The sequence below is a fragment of the Populus trichocarpa genome, chromosome 4 (assembly GCF_000002775.5).
Source record: "Populus trichocarpa isolate Nisqually-1 chromosome 4, P.trichocarpa_v4.1, whole genome shotgun sequence".
Classification (NCBI taxonomy): domain Eukaryota; kingdom Viridiplantae; phylum Streptophyta; class Magnoliopsida; order Malpighiales; family Salicaceae; genus Populus; species Populus trichocarpa.
In genome coordinates this window covers 680,216-700,445 of record NC_037288.2, presented here as the reverse complement: position 1 = coordinate 700,445, position 20,230 = coordinate 680,216, and the positions used below count along the sequence as shown (strand labels likewise).

The following is a 20,230-nucleotide window of genomic DNA, read 5'->3' as shown; positions in this document are numbered from 1 at the left end:
TAAATGCAGTAGCAAGATTGTTTTATTTAAAAATACGTTAATAATATTTTTAAAAATATATATTTTTAATATCAGTTATTAAAATAATTTAAAAATAAAAAAAAATTAATTTAACTTAAAAATTGAAAAAAAAAATTCTTAAAAACATCTTTTCACCGAGAAACAAACTATGCCTTAAGTGCATTGATTTAATACCTAATTTTATTTAAAATAAATAAATAAAAATCATGTCGATGTAAAAATATTGAATCCCTCACTTTTTAGATCAACCTAGACGAAACCAACCAGTTTAACCCGTTCAAAGGAGACAATGATACCTTTTAGGTTTTTTGTTTTCATTTTAATTTTAATTATCAATTATTTCTTGAAGTGAATTTCAGCTCCGCCCACCCAGAGCACGCGGCGGACATCCCGCCTCTCTCACCACCAACGGTGGTCTCTCTCTCTCTCTTCCCTCCATGCCGACAACACAAAACCGACCAACCACCAACACAACCCGTCCAAAAATACCATAGATCAGACTTGACAGCAACCCGAAGCCTCCCTCTCCAGCGCCGTCACCAACAGCCACTGGCGAACCATAGTCTTCATATTGGTTTTGATTGTTTAAATTAGTCTTCTTCCTTCTTGTAGTGCTAGATCCACTCACAGTTTTCTTTTTCTTTTTTTATTTGTCGCTTCCCCAGCCAAATTGTCTCACTTTTTTGTCCGCTTTGGATTTCATTATTCAAAAATAGTCTTCCTCCTTGCTTTATATCGTGCTGACCACTAATCGATTTTTTACTTTTTTTTAATTGCTGTTTAAAAAAAAAACTATAAATTATATTTTATGATATAATTAAATTAACACTTGTAAAACTATTATCAAGGCAAGAAGCAATTTCAATGTTTTATGTAATAATAAAATTTGATTTATTTAAAATAATTTATTTTAACTTGGTAAAGTAAATTACTCCAAATCTTGTATGATTAATTAAGGCGGGAAAAGATATAACCATCCAATAAAAATTGATATAACCGTTTTTATCGTCGAAGGTGGCAAGAGACGGGCGAGATGATGAAGAAGGGTAACAAGAACCACCATTTTCGATGCAGAAGCTGTGGTTGTGAAGGAACTCAGGAGCTTCTTCATTCATGACATAGGCAATTTTTTTTTTCTTCAAGCAAGTATTCAAAGAATATATTAACAATAATTAATGTTAAAACGAAGTTGCGATCACGCTTGGTCAAAATAGTCTTTGAAATTTCAATTACACACCAAGCAACTATACATAGATAACAGTTCGGAATTTTTATTACACCAAGCAACAATACATGAACATATACGTAGATGAGAATCAATGGCTGGGTCAGGTTATACAGGAGACCCATTTGGCTCCGCATCTGTCATGCCATGACCTGCATCTGCTTCGATAAATGCAGTGTATAAACTCGCATATGCTTGCAGAACTGCATTGTAAAGACCCCCGAGTACTTGCACAGCTGCATTGTATAGCGATTCTGTAACAATTCCTCACGCAAAGTATATGCTACCCATATAAACAACAAGGCCCATGAGAAAAAAAGCAGGCACCCAATCTTCGGGAAAAGGATTGTGATTAGTAGAACAAGGGCGAGAATTCTGCCATGGCGAGAATGTGACATCATGACATTCTTCTTTTCTGGTTCTTCTAGGGCTTTCCAGCCCTCTTTTGATAAGTGAGACGAGAGAGACGAAAATATCCCTTTACTTGCAGGTGAGAGTTCTGCCATGAATAAAATAGAGAGACCCGATCTGTTACAGATCCACCAAACCAGAAAACCAAATTAAAAAAAAATCAAAAGAATAATTAAATAAATCAAATAACCACCATAACTTTCAATCTGGAAAATAGAGAAGATTTGAATAGAACATCGAACAAACAACCGAATTAAAACAGAAAATAGCTGTCTGCATCTCTTCTCTAGGTTTTTTTTTTTTTTTTTCTATTCTTCGTACAATTCAGTTTGCTGTTGTGTTTAGAAATTGAGAGTTAAGAAGGGGTGAGAAAAAATTTAAAAATTTTGATTAAACTGAGAAAATTAAAAACAAAAAACTAAATAAAGAAATCAAACCATAAAAAAAACTAATTAAATTAATTAGAATATTTAAAAAAAATTAGTTAAGTTTAATTTCAATTTTATAAGGCTAAAATTGATAAACCTCAACGAACCATTTCAAATTAATAAAAAAAATATTATAAAAAAATATTTTTCATTCTAACCTAATAACCCTAGCAACCGCCCTCTCCAGAGACATAGACATGCTACACCCCAGTTCTCACAGCCTCCCACGATAACACTCACAAGTCCACACTCAGTTCTTCGTTCTTCAATCTTCATTTTGTAATCTTCATTAGTCATCACCATATCTAAGCAAATCAACCACCCCCCATCTAAGTTCTCACACGCCACATCCAACCTTTCAATCTTCATTCTTTAATTTAAAAGGTGGATATTCCAAGCACAGCGCCACAGATTAGAGGCAACAGCACAGCAATAATAAATCTTTGATTATGGTTTAAAATGTTTTTTATTTATATTTAAATAATATATTTAAATAATATATTTTTTATTTTTAAAAATTATTTTTAAAATCAACATATTAAAACTATCTAAAATTATATATAAAAATAATTAACAAAAAAAAAAAATCAACGCGCTCAAGTACCTGTTCTGTGTTGCGCGTTCAAGTCCTGTTCTGTGTTGTGAGATGAGAGAGACGAAAATATTACATTATACCCTCTGAGAAAACTAATCTAGTGTAATTACTGGCATACCCCTCTATCTCTATCATTTAATCTTAAAAAAGAATTCGCTACCTTCAACTGAAGGACAATTTTGTATTCTCGCTATTGAGAAGTCATGAGTCATTTTCATTGTTGACTGAAAAAAGAATACCCTACCCTACCATGTTTCGCCTCAAAAGCATTCACAATGCAAAACTTTAACTTTTTTATTATTATTATTATTTTAACTTTAACTTTATTATTATTATTATTATTACATGTTGTCAAATTACGGTTGCGCTATTGTATATGTCATAACTTATTTATATTAAATTTTAAAAATATATTCTAAAGGTTCTTTACAGTTTTTTAATATTCAATTTTTTAAAAGATATATAAAAATAATATTTTTAAAAGTAAAAAAACATAGTTGGAATATTAAGTAATATTTTAAAATACGTGAATTATATATATTTTTTATTTTGTTTTTGTTTTTTTGTTTTTTTCCATATTTTTTTTTGTTTTTGTTTTTTTTGGGTTTTACATGTATTTTTTCCTTTTTTTCCTAAGATTGTCTTATTCTTCTTTTATATTTTTTTTTTGTGTTTTTTTTTTTAAATTATCTTTGTCAATTTTTTTTTAATATTGAACTAGTTGAGAATTTAGTTTTGTAATTTTTTTCTTTAAAACATTATAGATTGCTACAATGTTTCTCTACGTGGTTTTTTTATGAAATTTTTTCTTTTTTTTTCCAAAATAGTCTGTCGATTTTATTTTTTTCATATTGAGCTGGTTGAGAATTTTGCTTTATAGTTTTTATCTCTAAAACACTATAGATTACTACAATGTTTCCTCACATAGTTTTTGTTTTGCTACAGTGTTTCCCCACATGTTTTTTTTTTAAATTATCTTTGTCGAATTTTTTTTTAATATTGAGCTGGTTAAGAATTTAACTTTAACTTTCCCCGTATGTTTTTTTCCCATTTTTTTTTGCTTTTTTTTCAAAATTATCTTCTTCTTTTTTTTCATTTTTTTTCAATTTTTTGTGGTGTTTTTTAGAATTATTTTTGTCGATTTTATTTTTTTAATATTGATCTGGTTGAGAATTTAGCTTTGTAGTTTTTTTCTTTAAAACACTATGAATTATTATAATATTTCTATGCATGGTCTTTTTTATAATTTTTTTTATTTTTTTTTTAAATTGTCTTTGACGAACCATAGTATTCATACTAGTTAGATGACCCGCGCAATGCTGCGGGTCAATTTATTTTTGCATAAAAAATATCAAAAAAAGCTAAGATTTAAAAGTGTTAGGTCTTTCTGTAAAACTATACCCAAGAGTCTTGGGTTTTGCTGCAATGTCTGACTCAAGAGTAATATTTATAATATTAATAATAACATTAAACTTGCATGACCCAAGTTTAAGTGGGTTTGGCTGCAATACCAGACTCAATAACCTTGGATGTGGGTCTGGCTGCAAGGTCGTATCATAAAAGTGTGATAATTAAATAGATCAAGTAAAAAAAAAAAACATAGAAAAAAACACCAACATGAAGAAAATAACTAATGAAGAAAAAGAAAAAAATCTGAATTAACTGGGTTAACTCTTCAAACCAGGTTAACCCGTCAAACATTGGATTTGTGTCGTGAAAGTTTGATAACTAAATTAAAAAAAATTGACGGGTTACCCTAGAATTAACTAGGCTAACTCGTCAAATCCGGGATCTATGTCATAAAAGTCTGATAATTAAATAGAAAAAATTTAATATTAAGAAAGTAAATTAAAAAAAATAATTAAAAAAGAAAAGAAAAAGAAAAAAGCCAGAAAAAAAACTAAAAGCATCAGCTTTTTCACTGTGGACTGCACTGTGCAGTCCACAATAAAAGGCTTAAAAAGGAAAAGAAAAGGGAAAAAAACAAAGGCATACCCACGGGTTAATTTTTTTTTCTTGCATAAAAAAATATAAAAAAGGCTAAAATCTAAGAGTCTTAGGTCTTTCTGCAAAGATATACTCTAAAGCCTTGGGTCTCACTGCAACGCTTGACCCAAGAGTAATATTTATAATATTAATAATAATATTAAACTTACATGACTCAAGTTTAAGTGAGTTTGACTGCAACACCAGATCCAAGAGCCTTCGATGTGGGTCTGGCTGCAAGATCGTGTCATAAAAGTATGATAATTAAATAGATTAATTAAAAAGAAAAGAACAAAGAAAAAAAACCAACATGAAGAAAAAAATTAATGAAGAAAAAGAAAAAAAAATCTGAATTAACTGGGTTAACCCTTCAAACCAAGTTAACTCATCAAACTTGGGATTCATGTCATGAAAGTTTGATAACTAAATAGAAAAAAAAAAATTGATGGGTTAACCAAGAATTAACTCAGTTAACCCGTGAAACCAGGTTAACCAATCAAACCCAGGATATGTGTCATAAAAGTCTGATAATTAAATAGAAAGAAATGTAACATTAACAAACTAAATTAAACAAAAAAAACTAATTAAAAAGAAAAAAAAAACTTCGGGTTACCTTGTCGAACCAGGTTAACCCGTTAAACCCGGGATCCATGTCATAAAAGTTTGATAACTAAATAAAAAAAATTTAACATTAACAAAAGAAAAAAACATATAAAAATGGACGGGTTAACCCAGAATTAACTGGGTTAACCAGTAAAACCAGGTTAACCCGTAAAACGTGGTTAACCCGTCAGACCTGGGATATGTGTCATGAAAGTCTGATAACTAAATAGAAAGAAATTTAACATTAACAAACTAAAGTAAACGAAAAAAATTAATTAAAAAGAAAAAAAACAAAAAAAAACTTCGGGTTAACTCGCCAAACCAGATTAACCTGTTAAACCTGGGATCCTTGTCATGAAAGTCTGATAACTAAATAAAAAAAATTTAACATTAACAAAAAAAAAATAGACGGGTTAATCCAGAATTAACTGGGTTAACCCGTGAAACCAAGTTAACCCGTGAAACCTGAGATATGTGTCATGAAAGTCTGATAACTAAATAGAAAGAAATTTAACATTAACAAACTAAAGTAAACGAAAAAAATTAATTAAAAATAAAAAAAATCCGGGTTAACTCGTGAAACCAAGTTAACCTGTTAAACCCGGGATCAATGTCATAAAAGTCTGATAACTAAATTAAAAACATATTAACATTAACAAACTAAATTAAACAAAACAAAATTTATTAAAAGAAAAAAAACAAAGAAAGAAAAAAAAAATCTAAAGGCATCAAAAAAGAAAAAATGAAGAAAAATGAAGAAAAATTGCTTAAAAAAAAAGCTTAAAAAATGAAAAAGAAAAAAGAAACAGCTCAGCCTTTTACTGTGGATTTTGCTACAGTGAAAGGCTGAGCAGTTTTAGTATATTTCTAATTGGTTTTGGTTGTATAAATTAGTCTTCTTCCTTCTTATAGTGCTAGATCCACTCATTGTTTTCTTTTTCTTTTTTTATTTGTTGCTTTTACTCCTTCCCCAGCCAAATTGTCTCATTTTTTTCTCCACTTCGGATTTTCCTCCTTGCTTTATATCGTGCTGATCACTAATCGATTTTTTCTCTTTTTTTTTTAATTGCTGTTTAAAAAAAACTATAAATTATATTTTATTTTTAATTAATTTTTTTAACAAAAAAATGCATGCAAAATGTTAATTAAATTAACATTTTAAAACTATTATCAAGGCAAGAAGCAATTTCAATGTTTCATGTAACAATAAAATTTGATTTATTTAAAATAAGTTTGTCCAGCTATTGAACTACGTACAATTAATGCAGGTATTAGACAATTTAAGAGTTTATTTATAATTAAAAACAAGGTAGGTCTTTCTGTTTTAGTGATTTGGTTTCTTGAGATTTTAGATACATGAAAAAGCTGGTCCCTCTCTTCCATTAAATTATGTCTAAAACATTAGCTTAAAGAGGACACGTTACACGTAGTTAAGGGGACCAAAATTTGATTGTTGATAATTAATTTCAATCAAAATTAATCACAAAAGGAGAACTAATAAGCTTGTAAATTCATGTGGTGGTGGTCTCTTGATGGTTTCTAAGAGGTCGTGATTAACAGACCACGCGCGGGTACAATTTCTAGCAAAGCTAAGAACACATAACTTGCTTACACCCAATTCAAGAGGAGACTAAAGTTCACCCTTTGTCCTTGCTGTGATGGTTAGATTAATTTTCTATTAACAAATATTTTTTCATAAATTCAAATCTTAATGGCCTAATTGTATTTTTAAAGCTATAGGGGTTCGATGTGACTCAATCCTTAAACCACAGTGAATGTTGGGTTAAGCTTTAAGGAAGAGATTTTGGTTTGTGTTTTAGATGTTAGTGTCTAGCTATATATATCTTCCCATTCATGGATTATCCAAGTAGTGTATGTTTATACAATATATTCTCTAATTTTGTTATTTGTTTAATCATATTTTGTGTGATGATGATGGATTCTTAGGTTGCAAGCTGCTGTTTTCATATTAGCCTATTTGGCATGCCTGTAATTCATGTTTTGTTTCTTGCCCACATTTGAATTAAGAAATTTACCAAATATTTTCTACTTAGTTTCTTATAATGTATTAAGGAAAAGAAAATCAATTCAATTCCCACTTCTCTCTTGTTTTACATAACAGGATACAAATATTACACCCACCTTCGATCAAATATGGAACATAGGTTTATTTCATAGTTATAGAATCCAGCCTAGCTCAATAAAATAAAATAATAGGTTGATCCGCCTAATTTGTGATTCGAACCTTAAGCCAGATCAGACCCATGTAGGTCTTATAACTATGATTTATTTTAAAATGAATAAGAAAAATGGTGAAGCGATCTCAGAAGAATTAAAAGAAAGGTCGTGCTAAAGTTAGATTTCACTATTTAGTTATTATTAGTTGATTTTTTATGTGTTGTTGCTGCGAGTATTTCAACCAGGTTATCTAACTAGTTGAGCTTGGTGAGTTAACATGCTTAACCGCTGACTTGGCCTCTGAACCTAATCAAGTTTTAAATGAAATTGGATGAGAGTTCACTTTGTAGACCTCTAGTCTAAAAATTGATAAATTAGTGTTAAAGAAGACAATTTTTAATTGAAAAATGGTAAATTAAGAGAAAAAATTGCCATGATTTGGATGAAAATCTCTAGTTAATTAGTTTAAATCCCAGATGAAATAAAATAATAAATCGGTACTTGAAATATTAGTCCTGGAATAAATCATGTAAATTCCTGAACCGAGAGAAAATAATTATTTATTAGAAAATTTTTGTAAATAAGGTGAAAATCCTTAGAAAAATATAATGGAACTCCAAATAAATAAATGTTTAAATTTGCACGTGAATAATACCTATTATCGGTGTAAACACGTGTTCTATAGCGTAATTTCTACTGAAAACGGTGAGAGAAATTCTGAAGAAAAATTCTTATGATTGGGGTAAAACACCCTAAAAGAGTATTACTGATACTGGAATAAATAAAAATAAATTATGTAAAAGACATTTCATGATCGGAGGTTTTTACGGAAACTACCTTTGTTGTAAACCAAAAGGGTTGTAGTTTTGTAATTATACAAAACCAAAAAAATTTCAAAATTAAATTTTAGAGTTCATGTAAATTTTTTGGGAATGTTTATTTTGTTAAAATTTTAGTTGTGTGATATGAAAATGGCATGAATGATAACAAATCGAATGAGAATTTGAAAAAAAACATGGATTTTTGAACTAGTATGGCAGGCCATATGTGTTACATTTAGGGGGTTGAGGGAACTTGTGTTGTTGTGAAAAATTGTTGTATTATTTGAATTGTGAAAGGCTAATTGATATATGTAGGTGGTTGGGTGGGGTTTTTTCAGGAGGGTGTATGATTTTCATGGTGGATCTATGTTGTAGGGAAAATAGAAGAGGAAGGAGAAAGCTTAGGGTTCTTTACAAGAAAATAATTGTAATGGATTGAATTGGTTGTGGTAAGGGGTCCTAAACAATTTATTGCACGTATGAGTGAATTTTCATGATTGGATTGAAATATTTCAATTCTTAATCTTTGGGGTTTATGAGATTTTTTGTATTTAAGTGTTGACTGAATGATGAATTATAGTTGTTGGGTTACTTGTATGATATTAATGAATTCAAAGTGAAGATTGAATAAAAACAATGACCATTAGTTTGGACTTGAGGGAGCTTTGAGAATTTATATAATTGTGAAATAATAGGTGAAATTAATTTGTGTTGAAGTAAATGAGTTGATTAATTAAAAAGTGAGGTGATTACATGAAATTCATAGTAGTAGGAATGATTGAAGGCATGGGAAATGTTTTTGGAATATTGTGTTAATTGATAGAGGTGTGAGTTAAATATATAATAACTAGGGTGAAATTTGGATTTATGTAGGATTGGATACTTATGGTAATGTTTTTGGAAAATGTAGGAATGAGAAATACTAAGTTTGTTGTGGTTAAGATGATTATTGACTAAATTAGGTTGCTTGAGATGTTTTACTGATGTTAGAATTGCTTAGGTGTTGTGTTGAACATTTTAACGAGGATTGCTAAGAATTTAATTATTTTTGCTATATATTGGAATATTTGAATTTTTTTAATGAGGCTAAAACTGGGGAAAATTGGTAATGTGATTATATTAAAATTGTTTTAGGTGTTTAAGTGGGATTGAGGAGGATAAGACTTGGTGATAAATAATGTCGTTAGAATTTTTGTAAGAAATCTCTTCTTGAGGCAATATATGAGAATATTGAAGGTACGAGAGATTAAAAAGATCTTTGTAAGTAATAGAGAGAATGAATAGATCTTTGTAATTGAGACAAGAATCATTTTGAAATTGATTTATAAGGTATAAATGTTTATTGGACACAATTTAAGTGTAGCAAAATGTTAGAAATTGAACACACACTGGTGTTTCAAATTGACAAATTAAAGAGGAAAGCAAAAGAAATAGAAATCTTTTTATAAGATATATAATTATGCAATGATAAGCTTGCATCATAAATGAAATGGAAATAACTTCGAATAAGGAAGGTTACTAATAATAAAAAAAAAAAAATACCTCTAAACTTTACATATATGACAATTAAAAATATAATAATTGCACAAAAAGTTTGGGGCGGTACACCTTTATCGTGGCTCGAACAACGTTGCAAGTGCACCCATAACTTGGTTGCTCATGCCAAAACCTGATTCCATATAAAAGAAAAATTTAAAACTACATCATTGTAATATTATTTATAAAAAAATATTTAATTAATTATTTTCTAGATTATCTTAAATTAAATTGGTTTAACCCGTCTAAATGATGACGTATGTCATGACTTAAAATTATTGAAGAGAAATATACTTTATTATTTTAACAAAAACATGTTTTTTAAATATAAACACTATCTTTAAATAAAAATAACAATAGGTTTTTTTAAAAATAAAATAGTATTTAAATATTTGTACTAGGGATTTTTGATTTTCTGTTTTTCAATTTGTTCATTTAAAAGTGAGGTTGTCAATTATTATAATAATAAATTTTAATTCCAGAATATGTTAGTTTAGTGTGTATATATATATAAACTAAAATGGAAGAGGGTAAAATAGGGCCAATTATTATAGATCATGAAATTGAATTGAAGCAGTGAATTTATTATAGTTATGATGCCAGGTAGATGTAAATATATTTTTTAATTACAAATATATTAAAATAATTTTTTATTTTTACTTTAAAATGATAAAATAATAATAAAAAAACACGAAATCAATTTAAATAACAGATTAAATCATAATACCAAACAATATAAATTAAAGTAGTCTCCATGGGCCAATCCCCAGCCCTTTAAATTCTATGTAATAAAATTTGTTTAGTTTAAAATAAGTTATGTTTTTAACCTGATTTTCCTACCTAATACGTTAATAAAATATTGATTAATTAAGGCAGAAAGAGAAATTACCATCCATTAAAAATTGATAAATAATGGAAAGGGAAGTCAACAACATATAATAAACTACAATTTTTTGTTGAAGGTAGCAAGAGAGATGTGAGATGGTGAAGAAAAAAAGGAGCAACAAGAACTCGGGAGCTTCTACATACTTTTGGATTATTTTCTTTTTCTTAAAGCAGGTATTCAAACAATATATTACAGATAACGTTACCAAGTTGCGGTCATACTGGTAAAAATAGCACTTGTAAGTTCAATCACACCACGCAATTATATATATATAGACAACTGTCTTTCATCGACCGTACAAATGAATCTCTTCAATGGATATAGACGTCGACCAGTGAGAAACACACAAATGATTCTGAACACACAAATGAATCTCTTCAAGGGCTCGGTATGGTTACACTGGCAACTCATTATTTGGCTCTTAGGGCAACTCATTCGGCAACTCATTATTTGGCTCTTAGGGCAACTCATTCGGCAACTCATTTGGCTCTTGGGCTTGGCCGTGGCGTTGACGAAGGTGAACTGCATTGTATAGTAAAGTATATGTTACCCATATAAAGAACAACACCCATGCGGAAAGAAGAAACCACCAAATTTTTGGGACGCAGATTATGAGTAGTAGAGTAATGGCAAGAGCTCTGGCCAGATGACCGGTGCCGGCAGCAATTAATCTGAAGTGACCAGCTTCGAGTATATCTTCAAATGCACTGCATACAACATGGATGAGCACAGCAACAACAGCCATGGTTATGATAGCATCGTTTATAATAGATGGAGTGAGAGTTTCAGGTTTCAATTGGATAATTGTGGCCAGTACTCCAGTAGCAGGGAGAAACCATCCATGTCCTGCCATTCCCCTATCAATTAAAAACGAAAACTGCTTTAGACCACATAAACAAGTAATGCATGTACAAAGTTTAACTAAAAGAGTGATCAGGATGAAAATAAATGCTGCAACTACTTGCAGTGTTTGTTTTGAGGAGAAGGGAAGGGGGGAAGTGGGGAAGTGGGGACGGGAGGGGTGGGACTGGAACCCTTCACCATGCATGCCACATGATTCGTGCCAAACAAAAGCCCATAAACCAGCTTACGTCGATTCAAAGAATGGAAGCCACTTGCTCTGATTTTATCCCATATGCCACTGCAACTTAATGCAGTTGCAGAGCATGCATGAAGCATCTACCATGCCATAGTACTGCCAAACTCACATTCACATCTACCCAAATGTAAAATTTGGGCATTATTGTTTCAAGTAAAAGATCAAAATAATCTTACAAGAGATCTATGTAGCAGCAGCAAGGGTTGAAGAGAGGAGCTGTGGTTTGCCAAAACTCATTGATCATGACACAAGAAGCAGAAAAGAGATGGGTTTGTGAAAGCGCCTAAAGGCAATGGGTTGTTTAAGGGTAAAATTCTTACCGTTTGTAAGTCATTTAAGGAATTCTTGACCAAATTGCAACCTGTTTGGATGTAAGTGTTTTGTCACAAGAATTTCCAGCTCCAAGGAGGAGATGCTAAGATTCATATGACAGGTGCTGAGTCAGGAATGGAGGATAACACTGGACCAGAATCAATGACAAGGACAGGGTTGCAGGAGATGCTAAGATTCATATGACAGGTGCCGAGTCAGGAATGGAGGGTTACATCAATGACATTGGACAAGCATCAATAACAAGGATCGAAGGGGTTACATCATAGTCATACATGTCATAGCAGTTCTTATAAAATGTTTGTTAAGAGGGTTAGTAGTTTGTTTGGGTGACAGTTAGAATCAGGGGATAAACAGTTAGTTCAAGTGGGTGAACTTGTGCTTGTGTAAAGAGGAAGCAAAGATAAAATTATATTCATTCTGGAGCATTATGATTTCTTCCTGAATTCTTTGTAATTATTCTATTCCTTTAATAATGCTTCTTTTTTATATCTCATCTTTCCTTTTCTCAGTCTTTTCTTCACACACTTCACCTACCTTACATATTCCATCAAATACTTGATTGTATTAATCCTTCTCTGCTCTCCTATCTCTGGATAGTTCAACTAATGAACTTAACTCTAGATTCTTTTGAGCTGTAAACCACAAAACCCCCAATTTCTTAAACCAGAGATTCATTTATGGGACAGAGACTAAGATCTAACATTGTCACATGTATCTATGCAAGAAATCTCAACAATTCCTAACCAGAAAGAGACTACAGAGCTTCATTTATGGGACAGAGACTAAGATCTACCATTGTCACATGTATCTATACAAGAAATCTCAACACTTCCTAACCAGAAAGAGACTGCAGACACGAACCCATGAATAACAAACAAATTCACTTAGCAATTGAGCTTCATGACTCAAAATGGAAATTCAAAAGCAAAAAACTTACTTGTAAGGTTCAAATAATGAACTTAATTAACAAGATCTAGATTCTTTTGAGCTCTAAGGGAGCTATTGACACATATATCTGACAGACATAGACTACAAACCAAACCAGATCCCAAACAAATTTACATATTAATTGAGCTTCTTGATTGCAAAATAGAAAAACAAAAAAACTTACTTCGTTCTTTGCAATCGAGGCTCTCTTCAGATACAGCAATGAGGCTTGTCAGGGATTTTGATCTGTTTAGGGATTTTGATCTGTACTGTATTTTTATTTATTTACTTTGTTAGATTTGATCAAGATTTTTGACTTTGTGAAGGTAATGGGCTGTTTGAAATGGGCTTGTCAGAGAAAGTTGTGATGCATTTTTTGGGCTTCTAAATTTTGTTCAAGGTTTTAATCTCCTCTTTCCTTAACTATTTTTTTTGGTAGCATTGTATTAGAAACAATTATCTATATTAAAATTTAATAGTTATTGAACTTTAAGAATAGACAGTGAGAATCTTGCCCCAAAAAAATAAATAAATTCAAGGTTGAGAGAGAGGCGAACCAAAATCCTAAAAGGTGTCTGTTTAAAAAAGTTGAAATAATTTGGCGAAGGCTTACTGGAAAGAAGAACAATTATACTGAAGATTTATTAAGGACTATGAGCGAGACAACTATCTACCAGGTCATAAAGAAAATCTAAGTGTACTTGAAATTGAATATCACCTATAATAATAGATGAATCGGGTAAACCAAGAAAAAGGTGGCACTATGTCTTGCATACATAATAGGGTATCAAGAAGAAATGATACAAAAGGGAGAAAAAATATATTATTAAATATTTTTTCTTGAATAGAAGAATGGATATAGTCAAAGTCAATTGGAGGGTCATTAAAATTTAGACCAAAGCAAAATTGAAGAAACATTAACGAACAAAAAAAGAAAGAAAACAGGGCAAAGGTATTTAGTTTCAAAATTCAGGGTTCTTAACATAAGTTGCAGATTAGTAATCTCATGATGAATCGGGTACTGAGTTTGATTAGCACAAAGGACATGTTGGTGTAAGATCATTTTAACATGTTAAATTTGAAAATTCTACTCCCTCTGTGCCATTAACATCGGCCCTTTCACAAAAGAACAAAAAAACACAAGGTTTAAGGAAGCACCGACAGTCCACTAATTAGAGTTGGCTTTAGCATGCTATTCTTGCTTTACCCCTAAGCTGTCTTGACCACTATGCATTCTTGTATTGTAAATTTAAAAGGTGTCAAAGGACGCAAAAGGAATTTTGCTAGTTATAAAACTTTTGACTTTGAAATAAAATGGGACCCCTGCAAATTGCAAAACTTTGAAATAATAATAGGACCACTAATAATAATAGCTGACTTGGAAAATCACTAAGTTGTGTTAACTGATGCTACGCATTATTGTATTGTACATTTAAAAGGCCCTAAAGGATGCAATAGGAATTCTGATAGTTATAAAACTGACTTTCAAAATGGCCAAATAAAATGGGTCAGCTAAAAATTGCAGACGGGCTAATAATAATAGGATGGAGGCCGTACACAAAAAGATAGGTAGAAAATCACTAAAAGAAAATATAATTTTACCGTTTTTTCATTTATGGCCAAAAATTTATAGAATAGCAGGAAGAAAATGTTTGCATTCTTATTGATAAGAGCAACAATTAAAGTGGAATGCAAAAGTTGATTTGATTTCTGAAACTCAATTGATCATACACACACTCCAATAGACAAACGTATTATTAACAAGATATATGTCAAGGCTATTTTTGTCTCCCAAAAACAAAAGGTATAATACTGAACCAAAACCATTTGTGCACTTTATATACTGGATAGATTGGCAACATTATATAATTCAGAACCTTTCATTCAAGCAGATCAAGAACAAGAGAAAACAGATGAATTGGTAAATGTTGCTTACTCCATGTTCTCCAAATGCTTCCTTCGTCAAAACAATTATGTCTCCAACTGCAAGCCATTTGTCACGCATGAGATTCAACCAGTCCCTGAAGAAGATTGATAAATTTGAGCACATAATGATAAATTTCATTTATTCATTAACTTTGAACACAAATTTGATAAATCAATTTAAATAAAGTGAATTAGAGGACACAATGATCAATATCAAAGTACACCAACAAATTTAAGGCTATATCTGATTAAGGGGAGATCATGATTTGTGATGAGAATCTCGTTTTAACCTGCTACTTTTTTCAAATAAATTCAGCATTAGAGAACAAAAAAGCAATGAATAAAAATGAATTTGAAAAGAACAACAAATAGATAAAGGATTAGAAGATTGCCAAATTTTCCAATAAAAAGATAAACGAATTTGAAAGAAAAAAAATCCACTGATTACCTTGCATCTTTTAGATCAGGCAATGGATAGAGAATAGTGATTGAAAGCATTTTGTCCAGTAACTACCCAAGCAAAAGCGTAGTGTTTCTGAACCACTGGTCCTACAGAAAATTTAGCTTCAGGAAGCTACTTAGCAGTTTCTTCAACATGAGGTTCCAGTACTATTCAGAAGTTCCTGGCACAAGGACATGCTATGGTACAGAGTTTCCACCCACCTGGTATCTTTAGCCATCATCAAATGTTTTATCCAGCATATGTAGAAATTCAAGGCAACAAAAAAGAATCAATTAGTCAAAACTTTATCTGTCAAATTAATGAATTTTATGCGCTGAATATCAACAAAGAGATTGGAGATCACAATCCAAAGATCAAAAATTTATCTGAAATGACATCCAAAAGGCTGTATTTTTTTTATTTTTTTCAGCACAAACAGAAAAACTCGAGAAAGTCAACTCAAAAATCAAATCATTAAGAGTATAAACATAGCCATATGTATCTTGCCAATAACTCCCATGAAAATTACAAATCTAGAACAAGACCTCCTTTGGGGTGCACGTCTGAGCGGTAGATGAAAAAATAGGAAAAAGACGTCCTGGAGTTCCGAGGCCATGATGATCGATATAAAAACAGACAAAGATAAACAGTCAATGGCTGGAACATTGAGAGAACCAAACATCTATTATTGTTTTTGCCAATCACTCCCATGAAAATTACAAATCTAGAACAATTCTTTTTTTTCTCTTCATTCTAGGACGTTCAAGTCCTCTTTTGTGGTGTGAGATGAGAGACACGAAAATATCACCCTTTACCAGGTGAGAGTTGTTTTCTGAGATTAAAAAAACAAAAACAAAAACAAAAACAAAAAACCAGACTAGGTGAGGGAGAAGAGAAGGACTGTTGTCAGTTTCATATCAGCTGAATTTCTCAACCACACATCAAATAATCAAATTCTTTCATGGCATCTCTTCTTTCTTTTTTCCTTCTAGCTAGAGCTTTCAGGCCCTCTTTTGATAAGAGAGATGGGAGAGACGAAAATATCACCCTTAACTTCCAGGTGAGAGTCCTGCCATGAATAAAACAACAGAAAAAGATAAAGAGTCAGTGGCTTGAAAATAGAGAGAACCATATATTTATGGCAGATCTGTTACAGATCCAAACAAACCAGAAAACCAACAGATCCAAACAAGCCAGAAAACCTAGATCTGTTACAGATCTAAACAAGCCAGAAAACCAAACTCCCAACAAATTAAATCATTCAAAAGGATAACCACCACACTTTCAACCTGGAACATAGAGAAAATTTCGAACAGCACATCCAATAAACAGCAGATTTAAAACAGAAGAGAAGAAACCCTTTGTGCATCGGGGTGTGAAGAATCCAGAGAAAGTGGCGTCCAAGGAAATTGTGGCGTCCTTGGAATATGAGGGGGCCGAAGACGTCTTCTTTATTTTGAGACGTCCTTTGAATATGAGCCGGACCGAAGACGTCTTCGGTCTCTTCTTTATTTGAGACATCTTCTTTATTTTGAGACGTCCTTGGAACATGAGCCGGACCGAAGACGTCTTCTTTATTTTGAGACGTCCAAGAGTGATTTTTAAAAAATTTAAAATTTTTTAAAAATATATTAAAATATTATTATTTTTTATATTAATATATTTAAATATGTAAAAATAAAAAAATTAATAATTATTTTAATATATTTTAAAAAATTGACAACAACTAAAAAAAATTTTCTTATAATTTTACAGTTCAAGTTTCCATTCCCTATATATATATATATTAATAATTATTTATTTAAATATTTTTTATTTAAAAATATATTAAAATAATATTTTTATTTTTTTAAAAAATTACAATAAAATAATTTTAAAATAAAAAAAAAGTTAGGAGAAAAAATTAAGCTCAAAGAAAGGAATGAAAGAAAAAATGAAAGAGAGGGACATATCTATTACTTCAATCTACAAAATAGAGAAATTTCCTAACAGAAGATGAAATAACCAACGGATCCATATCCATGCATCTCCTCTCTTTTTTCATCGAGCCAGGGCGTTCTTTGAGGAGTGAGATGAGAGAGACGAAAATATCACCCTTTACTTCCAGGTGGGAGTTCTACCATAAACAAAACAACAGAAAAGGATAAAGAGTAGCAGATCTGTTACCCATCCAAACAAACCAGAAAACCAAACTCCCAACAGCAAATTAAATCAATCAAAAGTATAACCACCACACCTTCAACATGGAAAATAGAGAAAATTTCAACAGCAAATCAAATAACCAGCAGATGTAAAACAGAAGAGTGTCGCGGGGTGCGCCGCGACATCGTCGATGACGGGAGATATTTTATTGTGTCTTTTGATGAGGTGTGGTATTGTTAGGAAAAGAAATAAATTTTGGTTCAATCATAAAATTATAATTAAGTTTCAGGAATTTTCATTTAATATCATGATTATTAAAAACTTATGGCATATGAGAATTCGGGTAAGAGACTAGTTGTGCAACCCCTTATTGTTTGATTGTTTTATTTAAGATAAACTACATTGTTGTTTGATTGTTTTTCTAGGTCGTGTTTATATTTGTTGATCTTGTTTACGGTTCAAGGCAGATCTCTATTCATAAGAGAGTTTTTATCTTATCGGGTTAAATCTTAACTGTTCTAAAGTTTGAATTTTAACATTTCATTTTTTACATCTTGTATTTATTTTTAATACTGAACGATATCAATATATGATTAAAGGAGGAGTATGGTAATGTTGAATCCTGGACCAAGATGGTCGTGACAAAAAACACATTGAGCTTGAGTGATTAGCTCGATCTTGAAGAGATACAACCGTCACAGAATGGATATATTTTATTGCCTGATCTCTGGAATTTGGTTTTGCATAATTGTAAAGCAAAATGTGAGGCAGAAATGGACTCTCGAATGCGGTCATAATATTCATCAACTTACTCTCGATCCATCCAAGTTTCTCTTCGCTCAAGGATGTGGTTAGAGATGGCTTAAGAGGCTTGGAGAAAGGGGTTTTGGTTTGTGTTTTAGATGTTAGTGTCTAGCAAACTTATAACTCTAATTTTGTTATTTGTTGTAGTCATATTTTGTGTGATGATCATGGGTCTTAGGTTTACATATTAGAGTCATATTATGCTACGTGCCCACATTTGAATTAAGAAACATATCAAATATTTTCCACTTAGTTACTTCTAAGGCTATGTTTGTTTTCCGGAATTCACTTTCTGCGAAATCATTTTCCAAACTTTCCTGTGTTTGTTTGCCATTAGAAAAGTTAGTCAACGAAAAACACTTTCCAGTCAAAGAAAAATTTGGCTTGGTTTCCAGAAAAGTGTTTTCCTGGAAAATTTGGGCAGAAAACACTTTCCGGAAGTTGTGAAAAATTTAGAAATGTCATATTATTTGCTGATTATATCAAATTTGATCCTCAAACTTTTGATTGCTATATATATTTTGTTTTGAATATTATTTTTTCAATTTCATCTCTTAAAATTTAATTTTTATATTAACTTTGGTCCTTATTTTTATAATTGTTATTTGCTTTTCCCTTATCATTTTTTTATTGAAAATTTTTATGTATCGAATTTGGTCCTCATTCTTTTGATTGTTACTTATTTTATTGGAAATAATTTATGAAATGTTAATTATTATTATTTTAATTTCTTCATCTTTTATTTTTTTTATTTTTTAGATTTGATCTCTATTATTTTGATTATTACTTATTTGATTTGAGATAATTTATGAAATTATATTTTTTTTTCAATTTCATTCTCATTCAACTTTTTAATTTGTAAGATTTGTTCCTCATTATTTTAATAAACTTGAGAAAAATAAAACATTAATAAGTTATTTTTCAGCTCATTTTCCATGACATAACCAAACACTGGAAAGTGTTTTCCAACTTATTTTTCATTACACTACCAAACATTAGAAAATAATTCATTTTTCCAGAATTCACTTTTCAAATGGAAACTACTTTCCAGCAAACAAACGGGGCCTAAGGTAGCGAGGAAAAGAATATCAATTCAATTCTTCTATCAATTCAGTGATTCTCTAACCTAAAATCTAACCCAATCCAGGTTTATTGTTGAACTAAGAATTTTTTTTATCAAAACAATGTTTTAATATTTAAAAAAACAAAGAAAAATATTAAAGTTTGTTTCAATAAAAAAATTTGACTATGACATATTTTAAAAGTTAGATTCCACAATTTAGTTACTACTAGCTGCGTGATTCATGCTCCATCGTGAGTTAAATATTTTTGTTTCTCATAAAAATTTATGTATGCAAGTTTTTTCAATTTATTTTAATAGTTCAAAAAATATAACAAATCAAAAGGTTTATGCACACATGTAATCAAATAAACTAAGAATTATATATACTAATAAATAAATAAATAATCATTAATAACACTTAAAAACAAAACTTAAAAGATCGAGAGACAAATGTAGATCAAGATATTTAATATTAAAAAATAGGACATTAATTTGATTGAATAAAAAAAAATAACATGTAAGGCTACAATATTAAAAAAAATCATCTAAAAATAAATATTTTATATTTAAAAAAAACATAGTTTATCTATATAAAAGATAAAAACAAAATTATAGATGAACCAGAAAAACCTTTACAAAAATTAAACGAATAATAAAAAAAAATCAAAATTATTTAAAAGATACCCTCTGAACAAAACAAAATAGAGAAAGTTATGTTCACTTTTTTTTAGTTTTTTAACCGATCACGTCACATTATTTATTTTCAATTGCATTCTTTAAAATTATATTTTCATGGTAACCATG

The 20,230-nt window shown here is 30.4% G+C and overlaps 2 long non-coding RNA genes across 4 annotated transcripts; both read right to left on the bottom strand.

Annotated features, from left to right (window-relative positions):
* Positions 1-1,193: 1,193 nt before the first annotated feature.
* LOC112326238 (uncharacterized) lies at positions 1,194-2,782 on the bottom strand. Its single transcript, XR_002979878.2, has 2 exons — positions 2,690-2,782; positions 1,194-1,774 (listed from the first exon to the last, which is right to left on the bottom strand). It is a non-coding gene; the product is annotated as an uncharacterized LOC112326238 (long non-coding RNA).
* Positions 2,783-10,823: 8,041 nt separating this feature from the next.
* Positions 10,824-16,935, bottom strand: LOC18097382 (uncharacterized). Of its 3 annotated transcripts, none has more exons than XR_008059046.1 (4): positions 16,707-16,935; positions 15,424-16,486; positions 14,986-15,070; positions 10,824-11,547 (listed from the first exon to the last, which is right to left on the bottom strand). It is a non-coding gene; the product is annotated as an uncharacterized LOC18097382 (long non-coding RNA). The 3 variants fall into 3 exon arrangements; XR_008059047.1 differs by having other exon boundaries at positions 15,424-15,645; positions 15,963-16,927; XR_002981542.2 differs by having other exon boundaries at positions 15,424-16,918.
* Positions 16,936-20,230: the final 3,295 nt, after the last annotated feature.